The sequence below is a fragment of the Lemur catta genome, chromosome 1 (genome assembly GCF_020740605.2).
Source record: "Lemur catta isolate mLemCat1 chromosome 1, mLemCat1.pri, whole genome shotgun sequence".
Taxonomy (NCBI): domain Eukaryota; kingdom Metazoa; phylum Chordata; class Mammalia; order Primates; family Lemuridae; genus Lemur; species Lemur catta.
This window is the reverse complement of record NC_059128.1, coordinates 23,082,804-23,109,252: the sequence shown is the minus strand read 5'-3', so window position 1 is coordinate 23,109,252 and position 26,449 is coordinate 23,082,804. Positions and strand designations below refer to the sequence as shown.

At 43.9% G+C, this 26,449-nt stretch overlaps 1 long non-coding RNA gene across 2 annotated transcripts; it reads left to right on the top strand.

The window, feature by feature from the left end:
* The first annotated feature begins 308 nt into the window (after positions 1-308).
* LOC123640214 lies at positions 309-26,273 on the top strand. Of its 2 annotated transcripts, none has more exons than XR_006735910.1 (3): positions 309-363; positions 12,194-12,277; positions 26,009-26,273. It is a non-coding gene; the product is annotated as an uncharacterized LOC123640214 (long non-coding RNA). The 2 variants fall into 2 exon arrangements; XR_006735911.1 differs by lacking the exon at positions 26,009-26,273 and adding an exon at positions 14,579-14,794.
* The last annotated feature ends 176 nt before the right edge of the window (positions 26,274-26,449 follow it).

The following is a 26,449-nucleotide window of genomic DNA, read 5'->3' as shown; positions in this document are numbered from 1 at the left end:
GCGGAGGAGGAGACCCGATAGGGACGAGGCGAGAGGGATGTGGGACTAAGGGCTGCTGACCAATCTGAGGGAAGAGAAGGTGGACCCTATGCCTCTCCCTGGCCAATCACGAGCGACAGGGAAGAGCCTCGCCAGTGTAGAGGGGGCTTCTCTAGAGAGACTCGTGGGCCTGGCACCTGATTGGAGGCTCAAGCCGGGTCGTAGGTAGGACTTGGCTGCTTAATGGTCCAGACTGAGGAGGAGGCGGGGTCCAGGAAGAAGTAGCCAATTAGAGTGTAAGGAAAGAAAGGGGGCTGAGCCTAAACCTCGAGCGGGTTGCCGGGTTCTCTAGCACAGGTGGCGCTCTCTCTCCCGTTGCCTACGGTAAGTTCTGGGGCTTGAATTCCTAGTCTGTGACAGGCAGTTCCTTTATTTATTTATTACCTGATTCCTCCGTGAGTTTTTATAAAATAGCGTTTTTTACGGTCTCACCATTCCTCAGTATGCCGCATTCATTAACACGTTTCTTAATAATTCAGATATCTTTCCACGTGCCCTTCACATTTGTCCCTGTCAGGGTTTTCTGTACAATCTTCATTTTATTTTATCTATCTATTTATTTATTTATTTATTTTCTGAAGTCCTTTGTTCACACAATCTCCTTTAAAGACTCTCCTTGAAACCAGGGTTCAGGGAACCTGGTCTAGTTCCAACTCTGCTAATAATTGGAAACTAAAACTTGAGCACTGAATTTAACCACTTTGAGAGTCAAATTCTTTCAAATGGAGTTAATACTTTCTGCTTCATAGACTCATTGCCAAGAATTCTATTATTAAACCTTGTGTATCTATCATAATACCTGGCCCATAGTAGGAGCATAATAAATATTTTCTCACCCTTTTAATCCTATCTTCCCAGAGCGTTAAAAAGAAAGGAAATTGATCTACATTACAGCAAGAGCCTTTCTGTTACCCATAAAGAATTTAGTGTTATGGTTTAGAGTATGGACTCTGGAGTTGGTCTGGGTTTGAATCCTGGCTATGCCACTTACTGAGTGAGCTCTATGTGTCTTCATCTTTTCAGTGGGGATAATAATAGTAGTCATGAAGACTTAAGTTAATACATGTAATGTATTTTGTACAAGACCTGGCATTTAGTAAGCATTCATTAAGTGTTGGTTACTGACCAGGCGCGGTGGCTCACGCTTGTAATCCTAGCACTCTGGGAGGCCGAGGCGAGAGCATAGCTGGAGGTCAGGAGTTCGAGACCAGCCTCAGCAAGAGTGAGACCCCCCCCCCCCCCGCCGTCTTTACTGAAAATAGAAAGAAAGAAATTAGCTGGACAACTAAAAATATATAGAAAAAATTAGCCGGGCATGGTGGTGTCTGCTTCTAGTCCCAGTTACTTGGGAGGCTGAGGCAGTAGGATTGCTTGAGCCCAGGAGTTTGAGGTTGCTGTGAGCTAGGCTGACGCCACGGCACTCTAGCCCAGGCAACACAGTAAGACTCTGTCTCCCAAAAAAAAAAAAAAAAAAAGTGTTGGTTATTATTAACTACTGAATGTACCTATGAAAGTCCCGGCGTTCTTCCCTTGCCCCTCAGGAGCTTTAGGAAAGGGGTGGACCAGGTATGGGTTTTGCATGACTTAGGAGCTGAACAATCTAATGAAGTGGCCAGGGTACATTATCTCTTGAGTCGGCAAACACTATAATCCTGAAGTGAATGTATGAGGCTAAAAAAGAAGCATACAGGTTGTGCCTCGTGGAGCTTACATTCCAGTGAGAGACAAGGTATACAAATATAAAGAAAGCAACAGTAAGAGACCAACCAGTGGTTGGAGAGATTAGGCAACAGGATTTCTGAAGAGGGAGCTTGATGGCAGTTGATTTTCCATGTAGAAAGTTTTCAGGGCAGGAATCTGGTTGGAAGCAGGGCTAAGGAATTTAATTGAAGCTTAGACAATGGGCTGAATGAATCTGGAGAAGGCTTGGGAGGAATATGTGGAACAAGCTAGGTCTCGGAGGATGAGCAGGACTTGGAGAGCTGGAACTGAGAAAGAAAAGAAGGGTGTTCTGGAGAGAGAGAGAACCTTCAAAAGCTCAGGTGCAGATACTGGAAAGAGCAAAGCCTGCTGCAGCCTGAGAGGAGAAAGGGAGCCTGCCTACATTAGAGGAATCCTATTAACCAGTCCCTCCTTCCCGAGGGCAGGACACCAGCTCTTTGTCTTGTTCTGCCGCTTACTCACTATGTATAGTCTTAGACGAGTCATGCAAACTCGGCCCTGATTTCCTCACTCATCTTACAATGTTAATACCTATACTACCTAATCTCACAAGGTTTTTGTAAGCATCAGTGATATAATACAGAAATCATCTGATTACTTAATATGTGTTTGCTAAATCACAAAGATGAAGTTTCAGTAGGCAGTAGGAAACACCCTAGGTTCCATGTAAACAGGAAAATGACCCTTTCCAGATGCGTAAGTTAGCTCATCATCATTTGACAGAGTCCATAAGAAAAGTTCTGTGCAAGACAATCTTTTCCTTCAAGATTGCTCATACCACTTCAGCTGTAAAGCCTTTCTTGAACTCCAACCTGCCCACAAAATTATTTGCTTTCTCCTCTGCAAACTTCATACTACCTGTGTAAGCACGTGTCACACTGTTTTGAAATTATTTTGACAGAGAGGTTACACAGTGCTTAGAGGCAAGAGCACTGCAGCCAGACATACTAAGATTGAAGACCAGCTCCCGCACTTAGAAACCTTGTGATTTAGGCAAAGCGGCCTAATTTCTCTGTGACTCAGTTCCTTCATCTGTAGAATGGGATGTGCCTCATAGAGTTGTGAGAATTAAATAAGAAAACCATTTAGAAGCCGGGCGCGGTGGCTCACGCCTGTAATCCTAGCACTCTGGGAGGCCGAGGCAGGTGGATTGCTCGAGGTCAGGAGTTTGAGACCAGCCTCAGCAAGAGCGAGACCCTGTCTCTACTAAAAAATAGAAAGAAATTATCTGGCCAACTAAAATACATGTACAGAAAAAAATTAGCCGGGCATGGTGGCGCATGCCTGTAGTCCCAGCTACTCGGGAGGCTGAGGCAGTAGGATCGCTTAAGCCCAGGAGTTTGAGGTTGCTGTGAGCTAGGCTGACGCCACGGCACTCACTCTGTAGCCCGGGCAACACAGCGAGACTCTGTCTCAAAAAAAAAAAAAAAGCGTTTAGTACTAGGGCCTGTTACATAATATTAAATGAGTGTTGGCAATATTAGTTGAATAAATGAATTATTTGTTAAATAAATGAATGAATGGATACAGTTATACCTCCAACTAGACAGAAAGCAAATTCCTTGAGTTCAGGCAATTGTCTGATTCATGTTTGGGTTCCCAGCACCTGTCATGTACCTGGCACATAGCAAGTGCTCAATAAATGTTTGATGAACAAATGGAAGAATGAGTGAAAATCTGGCCTGTCTCCAAGGGGCCTTCTATCACATGGAGAGTATGTTAATTAAGGTTCTTTTGGTTGTAGCCAATATTAGGAAACTTAAGAGAGGTAAATTTATTGGAACTCTCCTGAAGATAGGGAAGTGATGGGCCTCAGGACAAATTCCAAACTTCAGCAACAGAAAATTAGAGAGCTTCCTCCTAGCACCAAACCACTTGTAATGCTTAGCTCTCAGCAACATACAACTTTCACATTCCCTAGGTCAAACTTTTAAACTCTCTGGAAAGAAAAGTCTAATTGGCCCAATTAGGAAGATGAGGAATTAGTTACAGACAAGGAAGAATCATTGCAGAGAAGGGAGAAACAACTCTATCAGAATCCACTACAAGGAGCTAGAACCTGAGAATGAAAAGGACAAATAACATAGCTTGGAATGAGTGTTAAAGAAGGAAGCTTCCAGTATAGCATGTTTTAAAGGGCCATGCAAGGATTGTTGCCTCAGAAGAGAAATGAAGTGAAAGAAACCAGGCTGTTTTGCTAGAGGAGCAGCGGGCCTGCACTATCAGCTGGGGGTCTTCATTTCATGTAGTGTAAGTCAACACTGGCTGACTTATACAGAAGGGAATTCAAATTCATTACAAAGTTTTTAGCAGTTCAGAGACCTGACTGAAGAAGGCTAGAGGACCAGGCTTAGAACAAGTCAGAAGTCACTGGAGCTTCAGAGGGCCAGGCAACAAGGACCACAGCAAGAGTTTGTGGCAGAAACTGTCTGGTGAGCACACTGCCACCAGAATAAATGGCCTCCAACCAGCCCCTCCATTCTTGGGTCACTTGGTCAAGAGTCAAAGTTCTGACGGCAGCATCTGCTTGGAGGCGTTTAGGTCACACTGTCTATACAGGTGCAGACAGAAAAAAGAACTTTCCTTCATCTTTCATGGAGTGAGCACTTACCAAGATTCAACCTCCCAAGAAGAGTACACTCAATGAGGAGAGGTGATTTCCCAAAAGGAAATGGGGAACCTAACAGAAAAAGAGAATGGACACTGGGCAGGCAAAAATTACCAATGTCCACTTATGTCACTACTGCAGAAGAATCACAAGGTAAGAAGATCCTTCAAAAGTAATCTATTAAAACCAGAGCTAGACAACTCAGACCTATTATCTAATCCTGACTCTGAGAGCATCCTTTGGTCTTCCCTTTCCAAATGTTTCATGCTTCATTCATTCATTTATCTACTTGGCCAGTCATTTCACAAATATTTTTTGGTGAGCTTCATGTTAGATACCAGAAATACAACAATAAGTAGAAAGAAACCTGCTCCCTGTCCTCATGGAGCTATGAATCGTGATTTACAAGAAACAGGTCTGCTATTTCCCTTTTCGTTATTCCTAATCTAATACAATAAGTGAAAGTGATTACTTCTCTTCCTGGGTTTTTTTTTTTTTTTTTTTTTGAGACAGAGTCTCGCTCTGTCACCCAGGCTAGAGTGCCATGGTGTCAGCTCACTGCAACCTCAAACTCCTGGATTCAGGCAATTCTCCTACCTCAGCCTCTCAGGTACTTGGGACTACAAGCGTGCGCCACCACGCCCAGCTAATTTTTTCTATTTTTTAGTAGAGACAGGGTCTTGAACTCCTTTCCTCAAGCAATCCTCTCACTTCACCTCTCAGAGTGCTAGGATTTCCCTGGGTTTCTGACTCTACTTTTGCTGGAAAATCTTGGATAATGTTTTTGGACTATTTTCAGTGGCAACATTTGCATCTACAAAACTGGGCAGGCCCTGGGACAAGAGTTTAGAATTGCATTATTATTGTGAGGCCTGAGCTATTTAAAGGAATGGTTGCCCACAAACACAAGGCTTTAAGAGGAATGATGGATCCTGATTACCCAGGAGTGCCTCCAGAGTGCCAGCTGAGTGTCCAACAGAGTGATTTTAAACTGTGGCATTTGCAATAGGAGCTCTGTGACAAAACAGATAAGTGGTCCAGGCATAGGCTGTTAGAGCCTGTGTCTCAATGGCAGGTTTGTGCCCTTTTGTTACCTCTGCTCCAGAAGCACCTGGGAGCTTCCTACTCAACCACCACTCCCTAAACCACCACCCTAGACTTCCTGTGGGCACTCACACCCTCCTGAATGTGCAATCTGAGGCTCTACTAGAGGAAGTGAACTTTTGCTTCTGGCTCAGGAAGGAGGAAAAGGGGTGGTGGTGCTAGTCAAGACTCAAAGCTGCAGATTTTGAAACTGAATTCCAATTAGATTAAGCACAGAGGAGATTTATTGGCCCACATAACTAAAAAGACCAGGGGTAGATCTGATTGGATCCAGGTGCTCAAGTGATGTCATCAGGGACTCCTCTCCATCCTCAAACTTGTCTTTATTCCCAAAAGGCTTGCATTCAACCAGCTTTAAAACCTCAGCTGAGTGACAGTGCCTATTTTCTGAAGTCCCAGTGAGATTCCTAGGTAGACCACCATTGGCCTGGCTTGGATCACATGCCTGAAGCAGCTGTGGAATTGATTGGCCAGGCCTGAATCTCATGCCCACCGATTCCCCCAATTCTGAGCCACAGGCTCTAAGAATGGGAGATCAGTGGTTTCCCTACTGGAAGAGATGGATGCTGTTACCAGAAAAAAAAAAAGGGTGCAGGGCAGGCATAAACAACAGATGTCCATCATACTGATTATGTTGAATATGATGATAATGGTAAGAAGCAGGAAGTAGGAATGCCTAGGAGATTCTCAACATTTTAAATGATATTACAAGAAATACTGGTTTTAGACTATCCCTCTTCCCCAAATCTGACCTCCAAAATTTACCCTAAATTAATTTCTCCTTACAGTAACTATGTGTTTACTTAACTGATTGAAATGATGGCTATCTTATCATTGTCTTCAACAAACCATCATCCTAAAGCAATTAATAAACACCCTCTGTGTATGTAGCTGCATAAGAAATATAGAAATACAGACTGAGAATTTGCCCTCTAAGGGAGCATGAATGATGACAAAGGACTCAGAGACAACCATACCAGCTCTGAATATGTTATTTAATATATACTGTCAAGTTAAAATGACGTAAACTGAACAGTACTGCATGTGAAATATACTTCAATTAAAAAAACAATTTTAAAAAGAAGATATACCCCCATAATATGCTGAAATAAATAAATAAATAAAAAGAAAATATAAATAAGAAGGTACATTCATTCCTAGGCAATGTGGCATATGCATTCTATGGAGGGATGGAATTTGCATATTTAAACAGAATAGGCTTAAGGTAAAGCTGCCATTTCTTTTCTACTTCATCATAGAACCCTTTAAAGATTCAACTATCAGCATTGTTGGGAATGGGGAGGAAAACTAAAAAAAAAAAAAAAAAAAAAAGATTTAACTATCTTCCCCATCACTCTCTTTGTATTTACATGGCAATACTACATATTTTTGGACAATATAAATTTTTTTTAAAACAGAGTTTTGAGGTTCTTCCCCTACCTCAATATGTGCTATTTTATATTCAAGGTATTTGTCTTCATTTATGTTTGTTTTCTCATACACTAAATAGAAGGATGCTGTTATTGTATGTGATTATTTATGTATCTATTGTTTTCATGGATTTGTATCCCAAAGAATCAGACCCAAGAGTCCTGTGTTCAGGTTGTAGATGATTCGATGTCTTCCTACTTTTTGGTACTTCCCAGTTTTTTAAAAAATGATAAATCTATTTAAAATGATAATAATTGAAAACTGGGTCAGCCTCAGTGGCTCACACCTATAATCCCAGCACTTTGGGAAGCCAAGGTGGGAGGATTGCTTGAGACCAGGAGTTTGAGACCAGCCTGGACAACATAGTGAGACCCCATGTCTTCCAAAAAAATTAAAAAATTAGCTGGACATGGTGGCTCACACCCGTAGTCCCCGCTACTCTGGAGGCTGAGGTGGCAGGATTGCTTGAGCCCAGGAGTTTAAGGCTGCAGTGAGCTATGATCATGCCACTGCACTACAGCCTGGGTGACAGAGTTAAATAAATAAATAAAAATAATTAAAAACATAAGGACACAGTGGGACTGCAAGGTTGCTTTAATATACAAAAGCAAGTAACTTAATAGACCAGCTTAACAGAATAAAGGACAAAAACCACACAATTATTTTAATAGACACACAAAGAAACATTTGAGGCCAGGCGCGGTGGCTCATGCCTGTAATCCTAGCCCTCTGGGAGGCCGAGGTGGGTGGATCGCTCGAGGTCAGGAGTTCGAGACCAGCCTCAGCAAGAGCGAGACCCCGTCTCTACTAAAATAGAAATAAAAATTATCTGGACAACTAAAAATGTATATATAGAAAAAATTAGCCGGGCATGGTGGCGCATGCCTGTAGTCCCAGCTACTCGGGAGGCTGAGGCAGTAGGATCCCTTAAGCCCAGGAGTTTGAGGTTGCTGTGAGCTAGGCTGATGCCACGGCACTCACTCTAGCCCGGGCAACACAGTGAGACTCTGTCTCAAAAAAAAAAAAAAGCATTTGACAAAATATATCACTTTTTCATGATAAAGCACTCAGTAAACCAAGAATAGAACAGGACTTACTCAACCTGATAAAGGGCATTTAGAAAACATGTACCGCTAACATTATTCTAAATTGTAAAAAACTGAATACTTTCTAGGATCAGGAACAAGACAAAGATGTCCACTTTCACCACTTCTGTTCAACATTGTACTAAGCAATTAAGCAAGAAAGTAAACAAAAAGGCATCCGGATTAAAAAGGGAGAAGTAAAATGATGTCTATTCACAGATGATATAATCTTATGCATAGAATATCCCAAGGAATCTGCTAAAAAATGATTAGGACTAATAAACAAGCTAAGCATGTTGCAGAATACAAGATTAATATACAAAAAAACCCCAGTTGTGGCCGGGCGCGGTGGCTCACGCCTGTAATCCTAGCATTCTGGGAAGCCGAGGCTGGTGGATCGCTTGAGGTCAGGAGTTCGAGACCAGCCTCAGCAAGAGCGAGACCCCGTCTCTACTAAAAATAGAAATAAATTATCTGGCCAACTAAAAAATATATATAGAAAAAATTAGCCAGGCATGGTGGCGCATGCCTGTAGTCCCAGCTACTCAGGAGGCTTGAGGCAGTAGGATCGCTTAAGCCCAGGAGTTTGAGGTTGCTGTGAGCTAGGCTGACACCACGGCACTCACTCTAGCCCGGGCAACACAGCGAGACTCTGTCTCAAAAAAAAAAAAAAAAAAAAAACCAGTTGTATTTTTGTATACTAACAATAAATACTCTGAAAATGAAATTAAGAAAATTTCATTAACAATAGCATTAAAAAAAATAAAGTACTTAGGAAAAAATTAACAAAAGTACAAGATTTGTATACTGGAAACTATAAAATATTGTTGAAAAAATCAAAGGAGATCTAAATAATGGAAAGACATCCCATGTTCAGGGATTAGAAGACTTAAGATGGCAATATTTCCTACATTGATCTATGGATTTAATGCACTCTCTCACCAAACCCAGCTGCCTTTATTGGAGACATTGCTGATCTTAAAATTCACATGAAAATGTAAGGGACCTGCAATAGCCAAAATAATCTTAATAAAAAGAACAGAGAGGACTCACACTTTCTGAATTCAAAAGTTACTATACAGCTAAAGTAATCAAGACAGTGTGCTACTGGCATAAAGATAGACATATAAATCAATGTAATAAAATTGAGAATTTAGAAATAAACTCTCATATTTATGATCAATTGATTTTGACAGGAGTGCCAAGACAATTCAAGGGGGTAATGAATGGTCTTGTCAACAAATAATGCTGGTAAAACTGGATGTCTACATGCAAAAGAATGAAGTTGGACCCCTACCTCACACCATATACAAAAATTAAGTCAAAATGGATCCAAGCTTTAAATGTAACAGCTAAAACTATAACATTCTTAGAAGAAAACATAGGTATAAATCTTCATGACCATGCATCAGACAATGGTTTTTTAGATATGAAACCAAAAGCATAAACAACTAAAGAAAAAAATAAATGGGAATTCATCAAAATCAAAAACTTTTGTTCTTCAAAGGGCACCATCAAAAAGTGAAATGTTAGCTTATAGAATGGGAGAAAATTTTTGCAATCATATTTAATAAGAGACTTGTATCTAGAATACCCAAATAACTCTTATAATACTCAATAATAAAAAGATAAATAACCTGGTTTAAAAATGGGCAAAAGATTTGAATAGTCAGAATAGTCATTACTACCGAGAAGATATGCAAATGGATAACAAACAAGGGTAAAGATGCTCAACATCATTAAGTCATTAGGGAAATGCAAATCAAAACCACAATGAGGTACCACTTCAAACTCACTAGGATAGCTAAAATAAAAAACCAGACAGTAACAAGTGTTGATGAGGATATGGACAAACTGGAACCCTAGTACATTGTTGGTGGGAACATAAAATGGTGCAGCAACTTTGGAAAATATGTCCTCAAAATGTTAAACCTAGAGTTATAGCACCCTTCCATCCTACTCCTGGGTACCTACCCAGGAAAAATGAAAACATATGTCAACATAAAAGCTTGTATACAAGTGGCCATAGCAGCATCATTCATAATAACTAAAATGTAGAAACAACTCATATGTCCATCAAATGGTGGATGGATAAACCAAGGGGTGTATATCCATACAATGGAATATTATTCAGCAATAACAAGGAATGAAGTACTAATACCTGCTACAGCATTGATAAAGCTTCAAAACAGTATGCTAAATGAAAGAAGCCATATGTGGACACAAAGGACTACATATTGGTCCAGAATGGGAAAATCAGAGACAGAAAATAGATTAGTGATTGCCTTGGGCTGAGCAGGGGGTAGGAGGTGGGGGTTGGGTGGAAAGGGTGAAGAATAAGAGGAGGAAGGTGGGATGAGGAATGATTGCTAATGGGTACAGGTTTCTTTTGGGGATGATAGAAATGTGCTAACATTAAATTATGGTGATAATTGGACAACTCTCTAAATATACCAAACACCACTGTGTTGTAAACTATAAGTGTTGAACTTTATGGTATATAAATTATACCTCAATAAAACTGTTGGAAAAGAAAACCTAAGATAGTCTATTCAAAAATAAAAACCCTTCCAGGGATAATGTCCTGTTCGTTGATAGGGAAGGGACTGTGTTTTTTAAACTCTGTAATTTTAACACCTACCCCAGTGCCTGGCACATGGAACACTCAATAACAATTGAATAAAAGCAAAGAAAGAAAGGAGGGAGAGAAGAAGAGAGAAAGAAAGGAAGGGAGAGAATGAGGAAGGAAGAAAAAGGAAGGAAGTGATATGACTATGATATTCCTTCAAAAACCATTTATTCAGTTTCTCGGCCGGGTGCAGTGGCTCACGCCTGTAATCCTAGCACTCTGGGAGGCCGAGGCGGGAGGATTGGTTGAGCTCAGGAGTTCAAGACCAGCCTGAGCAAGAGCGAGACCACATCTCTACTAAAAATAGAAAGAAATTAGCCAAAAAACTAAAAATATAAAAAATTAGCCAGGTGTAGTGGCGCATGTCTGTAGTCCCAGCTACCTGGGAGGCTGAGACAGGAGGATCGCTTGAGCCCAGGAGTTTGAGGTTGCTGTGAGCTAGGCTGATGCCACGGCACTCTAGCCCAGGCAAGAGAATGAGACTGTCTCAAAAAAAACCAAAAAAAAAAAAATAACATTTATTCAGTTTCCACAGAATGCCACCTTGCACGTGAGGAAACTGGGTCTCCTAGAAGATGAGTAGCTGACCTAAATCCCTACACTAATGAGTGGTGGAGGCAAAGTCAGAACCCAAGTCTATGTACCCCAAAGCTCGCATTCTACATATTCATTTCTAAAATTCTTATGATGGGGCTTAAAGAGATTTCAAAATATAGATGTGAATCTCAACTATCTTGACATGAGTAAGATAGCTATCCAGACATGTGCATGAGGGCACTGGGGAAATGGGGAAGGGACAAAAAGGAATATGTTCTGAAAATTCATGTTAGATGTTGTTGGGGTCCAAAAGGACCTGATAAATAACACCCCCTTGCTCACCAAAGTTCTGAACCAATCGAGAGATGAGACAAAAGGGTCAGCAGATGCAGAACTAAAGTGCATGGGCCAATTCATGGGCTTGGGGCCTTTGTGGCACAGGGCCCTACACTTGGTTTAGTGCTCTGCTGTCGCCATCTTAAAATTCTTAGTAATTTTTATTTTGTGCTGGGTTCCACAAATGCAGCTGAGAAAAATGTCACCTTTATTATGATTATAAGTGATCTGAGAGAATATGGCTTGAATATGAAAGCCAATTTCTGCCTCCAGTCTAGACCTTGGGGGAGCCCACCTAAAGGAAAGTTTGAGTCCCAACATACACACACACTGCTCTGCCACTGGTCCTGGTGGGGAGGGAGAAGGACCGACACCAGATCCCCCAAAGCCAGGACCATTGACAGATGACCCTCACCCAGCGGAGAAACATATCCTGCACCAACCAGGTAACCCACTCTACCTCTCTGGGGAGAAATGAGAGGTGGGGCAGAGGCCAAGAGTGATTGGGTGAACCTGAGAAATGGGGAAAGAAGCTTTCTCCTTTGACAGGTGTCTTAGTCAAGATTCTTTTGGTTACAGGTGACAAATACAATTAAATTAGCTTAAATGGAAGAGGAAGTTTGGGGAAGGTGTGGCAGATACTATTTTCGATGCATCACCTGTTTCCCCCCTCTCCCTCCCCTTTCCCTTTCTTCCCTGCAGATTTTGTTCAGGGACAGGGAGGAAATCGCTTGATCTCAGAGAAGCAGATGTCCTGCCACCTTCTTGAATCCTGGTTGGTCTAAGGTAATCATGGAAATCCAATTCCCCTTTGCCAGGCAATCAATTTTTCAACCTCCCTTGCAGGTAATGTAGATAAGTGACACAGTTCTAGCCAATGAGACATAAGGAGAAGTCTTCTGTGGAGCCTCTGAGAAACAGGGATTTTTCTTTATTGACAGAAATTGAGCCCCTTCCCTCCTGCTCCATTTCTGCTTACTTGATACAATGATGTGAGGACATGATGTCTGGAGTCAAGGCAGCTATTTTGAGACCATGAAGCAGCAAGCCGAGTGGCCAAAAGATGAAAAGAGCCAGGGTCCTTGATGACATGGCTGAGCTGAACAAACCCTGGCTCTACCTGCCTTCAGACTTCTTAAGGAAACAAAGTGTCCTGGTGGTTCAAGTTGCTATCATTTAGGTTCTCTCTTATAGTCCAAGTACATCCGAATTCATGCAGACTTACAATACATTCATTGTGAAAGGCCGAAAGGCAGCACCTCCTGGAGGCCAGGAAACAGGAACTAGAAAGCTCTCACACCCCTAGGCAGTTACTTTCTCTTTGAGCATCATCTCTGCTCTTCTCTGAGAATCTGCATCCTTCTTCACAATTTCCCTATAGACCAGTTTTCACTGATCTGACATTCTCATGGCAAACTCTCTATCTGCATTTCCTTCATGCAAGAGACCAGCCAGGCTGCATCTAGCATCTCAAGCCCAATTCCAAAGTCCAGAAAAGAGAATATGCTTGATCCAGTTGTGAGTCACCTACACTCTGGCCCAATTAACAATGCCATGGGGCAAGGTCACATGCGCAAACATAGCTGCCTGGGCCTCACCCTGGAAGGGTGTGTGTGTGTGTGTGTGTGTGTGTTGTGTGTAGGAAATTGTCAGAGAAAAGGCAGGGGTGGGCTAAAACATCTACTCTCTTGGGTGTGGTAGAAAGGGAGATAAGAGTCATGTTAGGCATGGTATGGGGCGGGTGGAAAGGGGCCATTCAGCCTGAGAAAGATGAATAGATTCCAACAGCAGATGGAAAAGCTGAGAGAGGTAAGAACTAGCTCAGGAGACAGCTGAGTATTTCTAGTGTTAAGAAGTCAGCATTCAGTCTCCTAAGGACTTTTTTTGAATGAGGAGTAAGGAAGAGGTGGCAAGAGAAATAAGGAGGAAGGAAAGGAGTGGCCCTAGAGACGAAAGCGTTGTCACTGTGAAAACAGAGGGTAAGATTAGATCATCCCTCCCCCATCCTCTCCCCTTCCCTCCAAAAGAGTGAAAATCAGGTCGTCTGGTTATTTTAGGCTGAAGTCCCAAAGAGAACCTGTGTTTGTGTGTGTTCCCTGGAATCGCTGGCAACAACCTTTCTCTCTAGAAAGGTTCACTCAAAGAGATTGAGGTCAGCCTTGATACCGGTTCCCCACGAGGATCAGAAAACTGGACTGGAGGCCAGAACGCTGCCCTGAGGGTCCCCAGGCTCCCATGTGGCCGACCTTGATAAAGGCAGAGAAGCGTGCGCCAGCTGGGTGTGGGCGGGGAGTCGTTGGGAGAAGGCCGTCATTTCCAGCTCTTTTCCCCTCCCCTGTGTGCTGGGAAGGGAGAGGATGCCCTGGCGGAGGGGCTGGCGTGAAACTGAAGGATGTGTTTGGAGAAGGCACGGGAAGGAAGTCAGGGAAGCCAGATAGCAGGGGCTTTGGAGGAACAGTGCGACAATTCTGGGAACCCAGAAGTGGGGTCTGTTTGTCTCCAACTCTCCCTCCCTGGCTCCCTCCCTCTCTCCTGGCTTTCAGCTTAGGGCGGGTGCCTGGTACCGCTGCTTGGCGGGAGGGGTGGCTCTGTGCTGGTCACTGTAGAACGTCCAGTCCCCAGCTCTGTGGGCAGGAGGCTCTCAACAAACTATCTGTAATGAGTAAGTGAATGGAACTGGTATAATAACTAGAAGAAAGGCCCCCAGACACAAACAAATGCACCAACGAAGGAGGCGCTCAGGAGGAAAGTAACTTTTAGACTTCTGTTTCATCTCCAACTTTTGGAATGTTACTGATGGAAGCCAGAAAAATGTTTAAACTCCTGGACCAATTAGCAATTTTCCAAACTTATTTGTAGGAAGGGAGCTTTTTGTATAAATGGAATTTTACCTGGAAGCCTAAACAAATAAAATAGATTAAAAAAACAACAACAACAAAACCAACAGGTGTTCTCTTGCTGCCTCTGCCTCCATCCCACCCTCACTGAAGATCTGGTTTTGAAGAACACTCATCTACAGCTACTCCAGAGTTACCGGTAAAAAACTGAGGCCGAGAGAGGCTAAGTGACTTACTCTCTGTCACACAGGAAAGAAGGAACAACAGAGCACAACAAAAAGAAGCATAGGAATTTGAGCAAAAGCCAACAGAAAACTATGACTTGAAGGCCAAATTCTGCCTGCCACCTGTTTTTGTACAGCTTGAGAGCTAAGAATGCTCTTTACTTTTTTTAGTGGTTAAAAAAAAGTCAAAAGGATAATAATAGTTCTTGACCTGTGAAAATTGCATGAAATTCAAATGTCAGTGTCCATCAATAAAGTTTTATTCGTAAATAGTCACACCCACTCATTAATGTCTGCTTGTACACTACAAAGGCAGAGTTGAGTATTTACAACAGAAACTGTAAGAGGCCTGCAAAACCTAAGTTATTTACTATCGGGCCCTTTACAGAAAAAATTTGCTGATACGGGGGTGGGGAACCTGCAGCCTTTTGATTTCAAGATTGTTCTTTTTTAAGCACCAAAGGAGTCAAGAAAAGTTTCATCTTTCCCTGCTGTACCCCTTTTAGTAAAAGGGTTTGTTCTGTAAACTTTGGATTCAGTCAAAAGGCTGCAGTCAAGGATCCAGAAAGCCACATGTGGCCCCAAGGCCGCAGGTTCCCCTCGGGGGCGAGGAAAGTCCTTTGATTAAAGGCCCAGAAACCAAGGGCAAATCAGGGCCAGCGTCAGGCAGTACAGAAAAAAGGGCAAGCCTACTGTAAGGTATTCTGTGGCAATTACAAAAGCAGGGAGAATCTAACTTTCTGAAACTCTTGCACATTCTAATCATCACTCTGGACATTGTGAGGGATTACAAACAAGTTTCCAGGACACTGCACAAGAGGCTCACAGTGCTGTCAGAAGACTGGTGTACACTCTGTAAGTTACGAGAACACTCTGGTAATTATGGTCTACACTGTGGGCTTCTCCCCAGGGCCTGTCCTTCGTTCTGTTACATTAACCAACACTTACTGAACACGTACTCTGTGCCAGGCACTGTGCTAAGTATGTTTCAAGCACGATTTCCTCTGTGGGATAGGTTTTAGTATTATTCATCTTGCAGATGAGGAAACCGAGGCTTAGGGAGACTAATGTTACACTGATAGGATATGGGTGGAGGTCAGGGTTCAAACTCAGATCAGCCTAATTTTAGAATGTATTTCTTTTTTTGAGACAGGATCTCTCTCTGTCACTTATGCTGGAATACAGTAGTGCGATCATAGCTCCAACCTTGAACTCCTGGGCTCAAGTGATCCTCCCACCTTAGCCTCCCCAGTAGCTGGGACTACCAGAGCATGCCACCATGCCCCAGCTAATTTTAAAAAACTTTTTGTAGAGATGGGGGTCTCACTGTGTTGCCCAGGGCTGGTCTTGAACTCCTGGCCTCAAGCAATCCTTGTGCCTCAGCCTCCAAAAGTGCTGGGATAATAGGCATGGGCCATTATGCCTGGCCAAAATGTGTTTCTTATGTAGCACACTGTATTGCCAGTGACTGGAGCTGGATATATCATAGCCCGTGTAATGTCTGCAAGAATGATAAAGCGAAACATTCAGGGTCCAACCAGGAAAAGGGAAGTCACTTTGAGTACTTGTAACAGAAGGAGTTTAATGCAGAGAGTTGGTAATGGGAAAGCTGAGAAGCCCACAGGAGACAGTGAGACAGCCAGAAGTTAACAATGACAGATACTATCACTACCCCTAAGCTGGAAAGGTGTCTTTGTCTGCTCAGGATGCCATAATATACTACTATAGATCAGGTAGCTTAAACAACAGAGATTTGTTTCTCACAGTTTGGGAGGCTGGGAAGTCCAAGATCAAGGCAGCAGCAAGGTTTCATTTTGAGGCCTCTTTTCTTGACTTGTAGGCAGCTGCCATCTCAGTGTAGGCTCACATGACCTCTTTGTGCACGTGCTGAGAGAGAGCAAGCGAGCTTGCTGGTGTCCCTTCTTATAAAGACACTAATTCCCTCAGGCCAGGGCCCCAACCCCATGGCCTCATTTAACCTTGATTATCTCTATAAAGGCCCTATCTCCTAATGTAGTCACATTGGAGGTTGGGGCTTCAACATACACATTTTAGGGGGACACAAAGATTCAGTCTGAAACAAAGGGGAAAGAGGGAAGATGGTGTTGTTGGAGCCCAGGGATGCAGGTCCAGTGTTGAAAGCTAGAACTGTGGTGGGCCTGTCCAGCAGGAGCTGGAGACACAGAGGAGATGCAGTTGCTGCTGAAGATGCTACACAAGGCAGAGAGAGAGGGGGAAAGATACCCTGTCCTTTCTCCTGCCTTGTTATCTCCTGTCTTCCACTGGTGAGACGGAGCAGGAAGCCAGATGAAATGGGAAATCCCGAGAAATGCAGTCTGTGGGAGTCAGTACCACTGAAGGACTGATCGGGAGAAGAAGGAAAACATCTGGGGATGTGGACTGGCCCAAACAGCTTCAGAGAAGTTCTCTAGCTCTATGTGTGACACCCACAGTCTAGGCTGTCATTACTCAAGGGCTATGGTGAGTTTCCTACAAAGAACTCACAATGAGTTAAACTATAAATTCAACATACATACGATGAAAACATTTCTGAAGTATATTAAGATTTTTTAAAAGTGCTAAAAGGCATATGCAGTACCATCCCATTGTGTGTGTTTCAATAATTAACACTAGCTGTTGTAATAAACAACCCCGAAGTCTCCATAGCCTGACAGCATAGCAGATTATTTTTCATCCACATTATGGCCTAAGATGAGTTAGGGGTGCTCCCAAGTGGTTCTCCTCTAAATGGTGACTCAGGGATCTAGGATCTTCCGACTATGTGGTGGTGCCATCTCAGAATCTTTTACTACAGCCATATAAATAAGACAGAGAGTGTGCAGAAGATTAGGCAGGTCCTTTTAGAGGCTCCTCCTGAAAGTGGGGTGGCCCACTTGTGCCCACCTTTCACTGGCCAGAGCCCAGGCGCATAGTTCCAGCTTAACTGCAAGAGAGCCTGGGAAATGTAGTCTTCCTGCAGGCCCAGGAAGAAGAAAAGGGTTGGTGAGAATTGAGCCACCATGTTAAAAAATAAGCAAATGCATGTTTACATGTGCTTATATGTGCATAAAAATGTTTCTAGAAAGCTACATAATTTAGAGACCTCATGCAAAATAAAAATGCTAGGCCTCTTGTTCAAAAATGATTAAGAATTTCAAGATGGGCTGGGTCTGGTGGCTCACGCCTGTAATCCTAGCCCTCTGGGAGGCCGAGGCGGGTGGATCGCTCGAGGTCAGGAGTTCGAGACCAGCCTGAGCGAGACCCCGTCTCTACTAAAAATAGAAATAAATTATCTGGACAACTAAAAATATATATAGAAAAAATTAGCCGGGCATGGTGGCGCATGCCTGTAGTCCCAGCTACTCGGGAGGCTGAGGCAGTAGGATCGCTTAAGCCCAGGAGTTTGAGGTTGCTGTGAGCTAGGCTGACGCCATGGCACTCACTCTAGCCTGGGCAACAAAGTGAGACTCTGTCTCAAAAAAAAAAAAAAAAAAGAATTTCAAGATGGCAATGGCAGACCATTAAGCCAGGCACAGGGTCCTTGTGTGTAAGGGCCCCATGTGACTGCACAGGTAGTGCACTGAAGTCAGCACTGATTAGAAAATTCTCATGTGATTACTGCAAAGGAATAGAACTGGTGGTTGGGGAAGGGAAGAGAATTTACTATTATATTATACTCTGGCATGTATTTTTTTGCTATGTGCATGTATTACTGCAATAATTAAAAAAATATTTCACTCATAATGGATTTGAGCAGAGATATACATACTACCTTAAAGAAGCGGAATGGTTTCCAGGTTAGCAGAACTTGGCACAGTAGCCTGATCGATGCTATGGACCTACTTCAAGAAGGAAGGTGTCCATTGGAAAGGGGTTGATCAGCAATGGGTGCTTAGGAAAGGAGATGCCAGAGAGCTCAATTCCCATCTGAGCTTTGTCTTGGGAAGGTGATCTGCCCCACAAACACCAGAATTTTGTCTTGAGACTTTCAAAATTTTTACAAGCAGAACTATTTTTTCAAATAAAATTTTACAGAGCCTATACATACTCAGATACACACATACATGTATACAGTTGTCCCCCCTTATCCATGGGGGCGATGTTTCAAGACCCTTAGTGGATGCCTGGAACCAGAGATAGTACCAAACGCTATATGTGCTATGTTTTTTCCTATACATTCATACATACCTATGATAAAGTTTAAAAATTTATAATTTAATAATTTATTAAGCGTAATAAATTATTAAACTAATTTATAATTTAACAAATTAATTTATAATTTAATAAATTAACAGCAATAATTAATCATACAATAGAACAATTATAACAATATATTGTAATGAAAGTTATGTGGCTGTGCTCTCTCTTTCTTTAAATATCTTATTGTACTGTACTGCAACTGTAACTGACACCCTCAAAAGTGAAACCACAGATAAGGCAAGACTGCTGTATTTGTATGTTATGAATATATTATGTATCATATTAAATAGGGAGAGCATTTTATTAGTATATAATTATTTTGTAAGTTTAAATTTATAACATTTACTTCTCAATCACTGAGAGGAATTATAATAGATCATTTTGATAAGCAGGAAAAATTGAAATTGGGGTTATTGCAATCTGTCCTGTCAGCCTCAGCATCAGAGTTAGTATTTTTGGTTGTTTGCACAGGTCTTGGTCAGAATAGGTTAGGTTATGCCACTATAACAAATGATCCCAGCATTTCAGTGGTATGTAATGACAAAGGTTATTTCTCACTTATGCTCTATGTCAGTCAGGGGTCAGTAGCAGCTCCACTGCATGTGGCCTTCACACCAGGGCCTGGCTGTTCTCGCCTTGGCAGAGGGAAGAGAAAACTGTGGCTGACCACCTGATAGCCCTTAGGGCTCTAGCTCTAACATTAGCACACATCACTCTGCTCACATTTATTGGCCCGAACAAATCACATGGTCAAGCCTAATGTCAACAAGCAAGGAAATATAAACCTGTCCAAGGAAGAAGCAGAGAAGACTCATAAACAACAATGCAGCCTCCCACAGCAAAGTACTGTAGAAATCTGGCTGAACAGAAATGATAAAAGCTCCCCTTTCAATTTCAAGAAGTCTCTAAATGAATCCCCAAGCAATGTTGAATCACTAAGCCTTGAGCTTCTTACTTATCATAAATACATGTCAGATTAGAAGCACCCAATCTCAAAGTAAGCATTAAAACTATCTATGTTATATTATCACCATGTGATATGATAAGCATTCACTTTTTACTGCACAACTGAATCTTATTGTGTGATAAGAGCATGTCCCTAGAAGATATACCTGAACTTTGCTCAGTATTCAACTGAGCGCAGGGTGCATGTGCTCCAGGATTATACCCACTTGGATAATTTTGTGTGAGCAGACATGCCCAGCCTGGACTTTTCAAAAAGAACCAGTGCAGAACTACAGGCTTCCTAATCAGTGACACATTTACAAGGTGTTCAAATACATTTATAGGCATGGCACACAAATCCACCCCAAGGTCGGCTCCAAAGTCTAGCTGTGCTGGTTATCATGTGGTGTCCAAATAAAGAAATTAGAGAGGGCTTGGAAATACCTGGAGAGGCCAGGCCGATTACTCACATGGGTTAGGAGGATGACAAAGAGAAGTGACCCTCAGACTCGGGTCTGCAGACTCCAGGGAAGGGAGCACAGTGATCAACTGAAGCTCAGCCACACTCCCCAAAGGAGCAGCGGCTGTTCAGCTCCAACTAGTCATTGCTGTGCAAATAAAGGGGTTTTGAATTCCAAGTCAAATCTTCATGTGAAGTCTGCTGCTTTTAAGTAATGGCAACTATTCAAGATTTTGAAATGCTGTGTAGGCCAAATAAGACCCTTTTGTAGGCTGTGTTTGGGTTATCAATCTGTAATCTCCGAGATATGAATAAGTACCAAGGTAAAGATCTTGGAGGAGGGAGAAGTCTGGAATGAAGCAGGGGAAGAGTTCAAGAGGAAGAAGGGGTGGGACAAGGTAGAGAGGGAGTAGGGGGGCCTGTGGACAGCTGCTAGAGGGGGGTGACTTTGGGAAGAGAGATGTGGAAACAAGATGTTTTGAAAGTTTTGTGACGTGTAACCTCTTGACCTTTTCATAAAACTTCAGGAAAATGGACTTTCAAGCTGGGCACCTGTAGTCTCAGCTACTCAGGAGGCTGAGGAGGGAGGATTGTTTGAGGCCAGGAGTTTGAGATCAGCCTGGGCAAATAGTGAGAACTCTCATCTCTTAAAAAAAAAGAAAGAAAGAAAGAAAGAAAGGAAGGAAAGAAGGAAGGAAGAAAAGAAAGAAAGAAAAGCCTTTCATCATTGACACTTTGGAAGTCAGATTTGTGCTTTCTTTGTGATGCATTGTTGTGTTGAGATGGGCTTCTAAGAGGCTCAGTTACATTTGAGTTGTGTTTAAGAGTTTCTACTTAAGACCCCTTGTTCTGAGTCCAGATTACTGTTTGGTTTCTCAGGTGGGAGGAGAGTCAGGACAAGTGAGTGATTCAGAGCTTGGGTCTTGGTGGCAAGCAGAACTGGGTTTAAATTCTGGGTCCCCCCCTTGCTTGTCCTAAATATTCCTGAACCCCACCTGTAAAGTGGGGATAATAGTACTCTCCACATAGCATTGTAGAGAGGCTTATATGAGAAAAGGAAGATAAAACGCTCAGCACATTACCTCACATGTGGTGTGGACACAACAAAGAGTAACTGTAATTATTGTTATATATATAACTATTATCATTTGTAATTATAAACTCACAGGGAGAGAATGTGATGATTGGCAAACACAAAGTAGCTGTTCAATCTATTTAAAAGTTTTCTTTTCTTTCTTTCTTTCTTTTTTTTTTTTTTTGAGACAGGGTCTTATTCTGTTGCCCAGGCTAGAGTGCACTGGCATTGCCATAGCTCACTGCAACCCCAAATTCTTGGGCTCAAGTGATCCTCCTGCCTCAGTCTCCCAATTAACTGGGACTACAGGCGTGCACCGCAACACCCAGCTAATTTTTCTGTTTTTTTTTTTAAGTAGAGAAAGGGGTCTAGTTCTTGCTCAGGCTGGTTTTAAACTCCTGACCTCAAGCAATCCTCCCACCTTGGCCTCCCAATGTGCTAGGAATTCAGGCATGAGCCACCGCGCCCAGCCTATAAGTTTTATTTCTTATCAGAAAATGATTAAACTGCTTTCCTGGCTTTTCCACATCAATCTCTTGGGAGTCTGGTAGTGTGACTCAGCAATTATTGCTGTGCACATGCCTGGCATTTTTCCCTTTGCGGAGCACTTTGCCTTTGATGCCGCTGCCACTCTGTGGACAAGAGGGATCATTCCTATAGCCTGTGAGCAGCAACTGTGTGCTGTTATGATCTCCTCAGCCAGTGCTTGCAGGACGAGTGAGTGCCTGCTACAGTGACTCCCACATTCCCCGCACCCCGATACTCTGTATCCTCTGCTTTATCCTAAAGGAAAGCCATCAAATCACGCGAGAGCGTCTGTGTTTCATTATTATGGGGTGGGAGCAATGTGATGCCAATGGGCTGCCTTAGTTTTGGTAAATACAAGTAAGTAGGAGCCTTATTCTGAGGAAATGGTGTAAAAAGACTTTCCTGTGGCTTAGAAAAGACCATTTTATACATAGACCTTTTTTTTTTTTTTTTTTTTTTTTGAGACAGAGTCTCGCTCTGTTGCCCGGGCTAGAGTGAGTGCCGTGGCGTCAGCCTAGCTCACAGCAACCTCACACTCCTGGGCTCAAGCGATCCTACTGCCTCAGCCTCCCGAGTAGCTGGGACTACAGGCATGCGCCACCATGCCCGGCTCATTTTTTCTATATATATTTTAATTGGCCAGATAATTTCTTTCTATTTTTAGTAGAGACAGGGTCTCGCTCTTGCTCAGGCTGGTCTTGAACTCCTGACCTCAAGCGATCCACCCACCTTGGCCTCCCAGAGTGCTAGGATTACAGGCCTGAGCCACCACACCCGGCCTATACATAGACCTTTTATGGCCAATTGGTATAAGGGCCTCAGGAATCTTCTGGAACCAAAGGTTCCAATATTCCCTGTTCTTATTCCTTACCAACTGAAGATAGAGAATTCTGTTGGAATGAATCTGGGTGGTCTTTGGCCAAGACCTTGTAGCAGCATTATCATTTCAACTGAGAGAGAAAGAGAGAGAGAGAGATGGATCTCCATTTATGAGAAATGGCAAACTCATGCACACACATGCAAATCTGGAACGTTATAAATCAAAATGAAAACAGTGGTTCTCTTGTTGCAGTGGCATGGCTGGCAACTTTCACTTCCTACTTTAAACATTTATGTGTTTGGATTTTTTATAAGACTGTATTACTTTCATAATCAAGAAGAAAAAAAGAGACTCTATTTCCATTTTGAAGGAAAAAACGGAAGAAACGGATGCAACCTAGCTACTTGAGCACTCCAGGTGCACAAAAAAGTTTATGTAACGCGCATTGCCTAAATTAGAGAAAAGGGAGTAAAGAAGGAAGGCAGGGAGAGGGGAAGGACGGAGGAGGGCTGTGGGCAGGCTGGCCCCGTGTGGGAGGAAAGGGCTTCAGGGACTGTGGGCCCGGGGTCAGGGGGGCAGCCCGAGGCACGCTGGTGTTCGCAGGGAGCACCCGGTGATGCCAGTGCAAACTGTGATGGCCCTGGCTAGGCTGGGTGTGAATTTAGAGATAGGGGGATGGATGGGCAAGGCCCTGTTTCTTACCCTTCCTTAGTTCAGTGTTCTTGACCCTGCAAACTATGCCCACAGCTTCTGCCCTCGCTGGGTTAGTATGCCTGGATGGCTCCATGTCAGGGGAACAAGATTTTTTTTTTTTTTTAAATGCATTGCAAAAAGGAGGGGGAACAGGATTTTTAACCTTAGGTGGGAGATTTAGAATCAGGGTTGAGACCTAAAGGACCTGAGAAAAATTGTAGAAGGCAAAGCTAACCCTTCCGGTCTGCCATTCAGTTCCGGAAATCTGTGGAGGCCCTACCAGGCACCGAGCAAGGGGGTAGTGTTTCACGTTGGGGATTCTGAGGCAAGAGAACAGGCCTCTCTCTGGAAGAGCTCTCAGGGGGGCAGGAAACAAGGATGCCTGTGCTAAGCCTCGGTTTGGGAGGTGGCCGAGAGGCTGAGAGAGAGCACGTGGATACTGCACAGCTCTTGCTGTCCATGTCACCTTGGGCCCAAGATCTGATTCCTCTCCTGTCTGTTTCCTCATCTGTGAAATGAGGATGGTAATAGCACCTGGCTTATAGGGTTATCCCCCAGGATTAAATGAGATAATGCCTAGTGCTTAATATACGTTAGTGATTGCTCTGCACAAAAGTGCTTGGGAAACCCAGCTGGGGGCCATTAATTCTTCCTCAGAGGGTCAGGGTTTAAAGGCACGCGGAGAGGAGAGGAAGCTGTAATGTGAGTCTTTGTGGAGAAGTAAAGGTTTGTTGGATGGACAAAGGTAGACGGTTTATTGCCCCCAAAAGAGGAGAGGCACCAGAACCTGTGGTGTGTTCGGTGTGGTGTGCATGGTGTGGCAACAGCGGCAGTGGAGTGTGTGTGTGTGTGTGTGTGTGTGTGGCAGATGCTGGCTCGGAGTGGCTCTGGAAGGGCAGGCTGGCTCAGAAATGAGCAGGGCCTCCTGCAGACTCCTGGTGTAGTGTGCACCGGGAGAGGGCTTGGCCGTCATCTTCTCCCTGAATGCAGGTGGGAAGGGAGACAGCTTGGGAGGTTTTGCTCTTTGTTTTTTTTCTTTCTGAGACAGAGTCTTACTCTGTTGCCTGGGCTAGAGTGCCATGGCGTCAGCCGAGCTCACAGCAACCTCAAACTCCTGGGCTCAAGCCATCCTACTGCCTCAGCCTCCCGAGTAGCTGGGACTACAGGCATGCGCCACCATGCCCGGCTAATTTTTTTTATATATTTTTAGTTGTCCGGCTAATTTCTTTCTATTTTTAGTAGAGACGGGGTCTCACTCTTGCTCAGGCTGGTCTCGAACTCCTGAGCTCAAGCGATCCTCCTGCCTCGGCCTCCCAGAGTGCTAGGATTACAGGCGTGAGCCACCGCGCCCGGCCTGCTCTTTGTTTTTGAGGTTTCTAAGCAAAGTACAAGGGGATCAGATCTGTGTTCTGGGAAGTAAGTTCTGGAGGAGGTGTCCATTTGGGAGAGCAGCAAGGAGCCTCTGGCTGTTGTCCCCTGTCTGGTCACTAGAGGGAGACCTGGGCTCAGAAGTGGCACCACACCTGCCTGCTGTTGAGGGACTGCTTGTCCTGGTCAGTGGCAAAGGGGTGCAACTGAGGCAGCCACAGCTCCTCATGGCGGGCTGAAGCCCACTTGCTGGATTATAGGCAGGGGAGGAAGAAAAGAATTGCCCCCTGATGTGCTGTGGGAGCCTTGACCTCCAGGCATCATGTCCTTCCCAGCCACGCCTCCTTCCCTTCCCGTCCCTGCCTCTGTGCCATACCGCAGATGTGGACACTGCACAGCCAGCCTGCATAGCCAGCCTCTCTCCACACCCCATGAAGAGCTGCTGTGGGCCTGGGGAGCGTACACTGGTGGGAAGATGAACCTGAGGACGAAGCCTGAGCAGGCCCAGGAAGCAGGCAGGGACCACTTGGGAAGAGGATGCTGGGGTCCTGGGTACTCAAGCAGTCTAGAAGGGGGTCAAGGGCTCTGGGCAGGCACTTCCCTTGAGCCTGCAGGGAGGGGTGTGGCCAGAGGCGAGAGCATCTTCCAAAGTTTGGGGCCCAAGGATGATCAGAGCTTGAGCAAAAGGGCCAGCGAGGTGGCTCCTGTCTGTAATCCTAGCATTCTGGGAGCCCCAGGCAGGAGGACTGCTTGAGCTCAGGAGTTCAGAAGTTCGAGACCAGCCTGAGCAAGAGCAAGACCCCCATCTCTACTAAAAATAGAAAAAATTAGTCAGGCATGGTGGTGTGTGCCCATAGTCCCAGCTACTCGGCAGGAGTAGCTACTGAGGCAGGAGGATCACTTGAGCCCAGGAATTGAAGGTTGCTGTGAGCTAGGCTGACGCCATGGCACTCTAGCCCGGGCAACAGAGGGAGACTCTGTCTCAAAAAAAAAAAAAAAAAAAAAAATAGCTTGCGTAAAAGGATCTCCCAGTATTTCTGCCTCTACAGGGAATATAGAGCACAGTGCCTTGCAGTTAGTGGGTTTTCAAAAAAGCTGCTTGAATGGATGACTTCTTTTTCTCCACTCTTGGCTTGCTTCTCTGTGAGAGCTGAGTCCCTGTTTCCTTGTTGAGGGCTCTGTGGTTTTCAGTAAGATCCACAAGTTCTTTGATGCCTTCCTGAAGAGGTGGAGCCTAATTTCCTCCTGGGCTGGACTCAGAGACTAGCTGCTAAAAAATCAAGTGAAAGTGATGGTGTGCAACTTTAGAAACTAGGTTATAAAGGCACGCTGACTTCCTCCTCTTTATCACTTGGGTCATTGCTCAGGCCTGACAGCTGCTATTTCATGGGGCCACGCGGGCCACTCTGTGGAGCACCCGTGGGGTGGAACTGAAGCCTTCTGCCAACAGCCAGGTTGAAAGCTGATGCTACGGCCACACCAGGCTTCAGACAGCTGCTGCCCCGACCAACAGCGTGACTGCGACTGCGTGGGAGACCCTGAGCCTCATAAACCTCTCAGGCAAGCTGCTCCCTGAGAAACCATGTGACATCATACATATTTATCAGTTTAAGTTACTAAGTTTGGGGGCATTTGCAGTAATAAATAACTGATACAGGCTTCAAGAGGTCTCCTAATAAACAGTACTCCTATTTCCTTCTTGGGTTTTGCAGTCAAGAAATAAAACAAAGTAAATGGGGAAGATGAACTGTCACTTTTATTAGTGATAAGAGGTCAAATTGTAGGATGTGGCCTTAGGTCTTCAGCCA